Source organism: Pteronotus mesoamericanus, unplaced genomic scaffold, assembly GCF_021234165.1.
Source record: "Pteronotus mesoamericanus isolate MK-2021 breed Mesoamerican mustached bat unplaced genomic scaffold, CSHL_Meso_final contig_173, whole genome shotgun sequence".
Classification (NCBI taxonomy): Eukaryota; Metazoa; Chordata; class Mammalia; order Chiroptera; family Mormoopidae; genus Pteronotus; species Pteronotus mesoamericanus.
In genome coordinates this window covers 14173978-14180272 of record NW_026555072.1, presented here as the reverse complement: position 1 = coordinate 14180272, position 6295 = coordinate 14173978, and positions in this window count along the sequence as shown.

The window sequence follows — 6295 nt, the reverse complement described above, 5'->3', positions numbered from 1 at the left end:
TCCAAATACTGGCACACTGGGGATTAGATTTCGACATATGAATGTTGGGGGAACACAAACATCCATTCCACAGCAGGGGGACAGTGTGAGAAGCTAATTGTAAAATTTATATGGAAATGCAAAGGATCGAGAACAGCTAAAACGATATTGACAAAAAAATAAAATTAGGAGGTTTAAACTACTTTTTATAAGTAACTAATACAGTAAGATAGGCAAATAGATGAAGGAAACAGAATAGAGTTCAAGAATAGCATTATATGTACACAGTCACCTGATTTATGATAGAGATGGCATCACATTGGATCATCTTGTTAATAAGTTGCGCTGGGATAGTTGGATATTAACATGAATAAAATGAATAAAAGAAAGCCTTGGCCTCTACCACGTACCATGTGAACAATATATTGTAGATGGATTATATGGAGCCTTAAATATGAAAGGTACAATAATAAAACATCCTGATGATAATGTCGTGTAATAAATTCATAAATTTGGTGGCAGGCAAAGATTTATTAGCAGTATACTAATCATAAGGAAAAGACAGGTAAAATAGATAGAAATAATTAAAATCAAAACTTCTATCTATCAAAAGATATGATTAAGAGAGTAAAAAGTCAAGTAATGAGTGAGATATAGTTTATGAAAAAAATTGCAGAACATTACGAAATGACCCCCATATGTATAAAACCTCCATACAGGGTGGGGCAAAAGTAGGCTTACAGTTGTTCATTTGGAAAATAATACAATAATTAATAAATAATAATACAAGATTAAACTCTGTGTTTCATATACTCACAACTATGAACCAACTTTTGCCTCATCATACATATCAATATACATACAGGAATTTCACTGTTATATATTTTATTTATTTATTTATTTATTTAATTGTTGTTCAACTACAGTTGTCCCCATTTTCCCCTCACGACTCTCCCTAGCCACACCCGCCCCCACCTTCCACACTCAGTCCTACCCCTCTCCTGTTATTTTTGTCCAGGGGTCCTTTATACATGTTCTTCGACAACATTTTCCCTTATTTCCCCCATTTTCCCTGTCCCCCTCCCCACTAGTCACTATCAGTTTATTCTTTATTTTCATATCTCTGGTTATGTTTTGCTTGCTTGTTCATTTTGTTGATTAAGTTCCACTTACAGGTGAGATCCTAATGGTATTTGTCTTTCATTGCCTGGCTTATTTCGCTTAGCGTAATGCTCTCCAGTTCCATCCATGCTGTGGCAAAGGGTAGGAACTCTTTCTTTCTTTCTGCTGCGGAGTGTTCCATTGTGTAAACGTGCCACATTGTTCTGATCCACTCATTTAGTGATGGGCACTTAGGCTGCTTCCAGCACTCTACTATTGCATATTGTGCTGCTATGAACATTGGGGTGCATAGGTTATTTTGAATTGGTGTTTCAGGATTCTTCGGGTAGAATCCCAGCAGTGGAATTGCCAGGTCGTTTTAATAGTGTTTAGATATTATACAGATTCATATTATATTATATTTAGGAAAAAATGAAAAAAGGCATTAGATATAATATTTAGGCTGCATTTGCAATAGGCTAGCAATAAAGCTGGTACACTGGGCAAGATCTATATAAGATTGTGTCCAAGGGACAAATAGGCTTATGTCTTTCTCAGAGTTCATTGACTTTCATGGCAAGGATGGGGTGGGGGTGAGTACAACCATAATAGTTTTGGGGTCCTAGACCTAACTTTTCTACAATTGAGAGAAATAACATAACTTTTTCTTCAAAGCAAATACTATTCAGGTGTAACTTAGCTGAAATAATCATTCTATTACAGTATTTCTTAGAAATAGGAGTCCCTCCTTGTTTTAAATTATTTATTGTTTCCTCTGTTAATGGATCGATAAGTTGCCCACAATTTTCCACTATTAAAAACGCTATAATGAACATTCTCATATATGCTTTTGTGTAAGAGAACATATCTTCAGATTAAGTTACTTGAGCTAAAAGTGCTTGCTAAACTAGAATTAATCGTTTAAAAATTATTATTTTAGTATCTCTTCTGTAGGTTTTATGACTTCCACCTCTGATATTTAACATTCTTTCTGACCGTGCCTTTGTCAAACTGTCTACAAGACATTTTAACATCTTGTTAACACTTCCCAATTATCTCCCTAATTATAACCTTCACATAAGTCAAGTTCACAAACTTGCCAGATCTCAAGCTGTGTCTTCACAGAGTTGCTGATGAAAATACTTCAAACATCAGTCACAGAATTATTTTCAAAGTCAGGAAACCTTTTTCCCACTAATGCTTATACTTTATGCTACATACTAAATATGTATGGCCATCCATTTTGTTAGATTTGGTGTAAAATATGAATCTTTCTTTTCCAAATTATTGGTTAGGATATTGAATGTTAAATCATTAACCCCTAATATATATTTGAAAGAATTTTCTTAGTGTACTTGTACTTTTTTTAATGGGAATACTGTTTTCAGTAATAATCTAAACTATAATTCCAGGAGTCTCAATCAAAAGAGATAATAAAATCAACAAGAAATAAATTTAAATAACTTGATGTGGGAATTCCATGTTCAATGAGAATTATAATTATCTTAAATATTAAATTTAATTAAATAAAAATAATTCATTATAATACCAAAATGTTGTGGGTTTTTTGTCTCTGTCCCTACCCTCAATTTAATGGAAGAGGTTGATATTCTCTGTGGGTTTATTGGGACTAAGATTCTGCCACCAGTTTTGTGTGTGTGTGTGTGCGCATAATTGAGCAGACAGATATTGTATCGTATTGACTTTGTATTTGTATCCATGGTGTCCCAAACTACCTCACAGTGCCTTTCTACTCTCAAAATATATTGCCATTAGGGGCATTGGAACACAGATCCTTACTCATATTCGTGTCCATCCCTGTTTCTTTAAATATTTATTACTCATGATGTACAGCCTCCCACCTTGGAGATATCCTTCCTTTCCTAACTCTCTCCTGAAAATACTCCCACTCTTTCCTTATTCTCTGCTCCTCTCCATACAACGATACAGGTTTGGAGGAGGATCTTCCCTGGATGGACCAGTGAAAACAAGGCGATAAGGTGGGAGAAAATGAGAGTGGTCTTGTAGATAAAGTCTTTCCTTTGATCTGCACCACTTTTAAGAAATTAATTAGTTTTTATTTTACTTTCTAGTTGAAATATATTGACATATAACATTGTGTAAATTTAAGGCATATGTGTTAATTGATAATTTTTATATATTGTAATATGATTGTCATTGTAACAGTAATTAGCACCTCTATCATGTTTCATAATTGTCATTTCATTTTAATGGTTGGAACAGTCAAGTTCTAGTCTCTTAGCAAGTTTGATTACTATAATACAAGATTTTTGTCAGTATTCACTATACTGTACATTAGCTCTCCAGGACTTACTATGTATTACAAGTTTGTACCATTAAACAATATTCTATTCCCTCCATTCCTTGGCAACCACTATTTTGCTCTCTATTTTTGTAAGTTTGGTTTTTTTAGATTCCACATACAAGTAATATACAGTACTTGTCTTTCTCTGTCTGACTTAGCATAATGTGCTCAAGGTCTATCCATGTTGCAAATGGCACGATGCTCTTTTTTTCTCGTGGCTGAATAATATTCCATTGTCTATATATACCACTTATTCATTCTACCACTTTCATTTTGCTACGCCCCATTTCCAATATGCTAAACACAGCCTTCTTTGCCTAGCCCATTCCTCTAAATTGTGGATAAATCTGAACTCAGTGTTTTCTAGACCCAAACACCCACTTAATTCACATGTTCCCTACTTGAATAGTCTCTTTGAAAAAAATGTTAGGGGAAAATATAAGAGGATATGTCTTCCTTATCAAAGACAAGAGGACACTGACTCTAGATTTTCTGCAGATTTAACTATACTTCAAAACTCTAGTGTGCTGTTTCTAACACTAGCAGAAAAGGAGCTTGAAATGATAAGGTTTTTAGAGGGCCAGGGAAACAGAAACTCAAATAAAGAACAGACCTTTATCTAGGAGATTTATAAGCCCTTTGCCCATTACACGTGGGAAATATTTTTTCTTTTTTTTAAAAGATTTTATTTATTTATTTTTATAAAGGGGAAAGGAGAGAGAAAGAGAGGGAGAGAAACATCAATGTGTGCCTCTCACATGCCCCCTACTGGGGACCTGGCCCACAACCCAGGCATGTGCCCTGACTGGGAATCGAACCCTTTGAGTCCTTTGCTTTGCAGTCCGACGCTCAATCCACTGAGGCACACCAGCCAGGGCAGGAAATATTTTTTTCACTTTAATATTTGTCCTTCTTGTTTGTCTTTTAATTTATTTTTTTACTGTTAAGTTTTAAATTTATATATAGCAAAATTCACTTATTTTTATCATGAAATACAACACATGCATAAAGTGCAGGGAATACAAATGAGCAACTCAATAATTTAAGACAAATTAATCACCAATGTATATTGACAGCACCAAGAAGTTCTCTCACACCCCATCCCAATCAACACTCTCTCTTTCCCTCCCCTGCAAAAGAAAACCCCATCCATATGTTGGTAGTAATATTCCCTACTTTTATCCATGACTTTTCTGCTGAAACAGGTATTGCCAACATTAATTATGCCTATTTTAAAAACATTTTTATTTGATTAAATCAGATAGCATTTTGTGCCTGACACATTTTGCTTAAATATGAGTCATTCATTTTGGTTAATGGATTCATTCACGTCCATTGTTCTATACTTCTCAATTGTGTGACAATACCACCTTTGATTTATCCATTGGGTTGTTTCCATTGATTTGTTACTAAATTGTCTGTGCCATACACATTTGTATATGTGTCCATTGTACATGTAACTTGACATTCTTGCCTCTTTGCATTTTCATATAAATTGTAGAACATCCTGCCAGGTTCCAGTACAAAATACATATGCTTTAACTGGGATGACATTATATCTGTAGATAAATATGGGGAGAATTAACATCTTTAGAATATTTAGTCTTCAAGGTCATGAGCAGATATATCCTTCCACTTATTTAGCTCTTAAATTATCTCTATAATATTTTATAGTTTCCTCCATAGAGCTCTCAAAAATATTTTGTCAAATTTATTCGTAAGCATTTTATATTTGTTATACTATTACAAATGATATTTTTATTTTTATTTCCCAGTTGTGTTGTTTATTTATAAAAATGTAATTAATTTTTACATGGTATTAATATAATTATTAATATAAGGGCATATGAACATTAATTCTTACAAAGCAATCTTGATAAATTCTCTAAGTCTAATAGTTTGTAGGTTATTTTGGAATTCTTATATTGTCATATTGTCAACAAATAGTGTATTTTATTTCTTCCTTTGAAATCCTTACAACATTTATTTCTTTTTCTTGTCTTACTCTTCTGACTTCCTGTACGATGTTGAGTTAAAGTAATGAGAGAGTGAATATCTTTGTCTATTCCTGATCTCAGTGAAAAGCTTTAAACATTTCACTAGTAAGCATGATGTTTTTATAGATTTTTGGTAATCTCTTTCTGATAAAGTTTCTTTTTTTGTTGATAAAAGCTTTTTAAAAATAGTTGAATATTGAAATATACACTTTTCTGTATTTATTATGATAATATACTTTTGCTCCTTTATCTTTCTGTTAATATGGAAATTCCATTGCAGGGTTTTCTATTAAATGACACTTGCAGTTTCTTTAATGGCGCCTGCAAAGAACATACCAACTCCAAGATGATAGGTTTAGAAAACTTATTTTTCAGCACTTGAATTGTTTCTTCTTTTTTTATATAAATGTTTGATTCTTCTGGGATTTGATGGTGTAAGAAAGAAAGGCCTGTGGTTCCAACACATTTATTTAATAATGTGTCTTTTCTCCACTAATTTGATATGACACTTTTATGATGCAGTAAGTTTCTATATACACATAATTGTATTATTGGACATAACTCTATTCTGTGTAGCTCTTAATTTTAACATGTTGTTAAGCTGGTGCACCTTCATTATTTATTCTTCACATTCTCCTGGATATTCCCACTCATCTATTTTGCCACATCAACATTATAAACACCGTGATATTATTATAGCCACCTTTCTTAGCTTAATAAATCATTAGTTGGAACTCACATCCATGATGTAGTGAGTATTTCATACTATGTGAAATAATTTGGGTTGTGATTGATAGTAAATGGATCTATATTGTATCATATATTGAAACTCTGGATAGTAGGTGGTTTGAAGGTAAATTCAGTGACTCAATGGCATTATCAGGGACCTGTC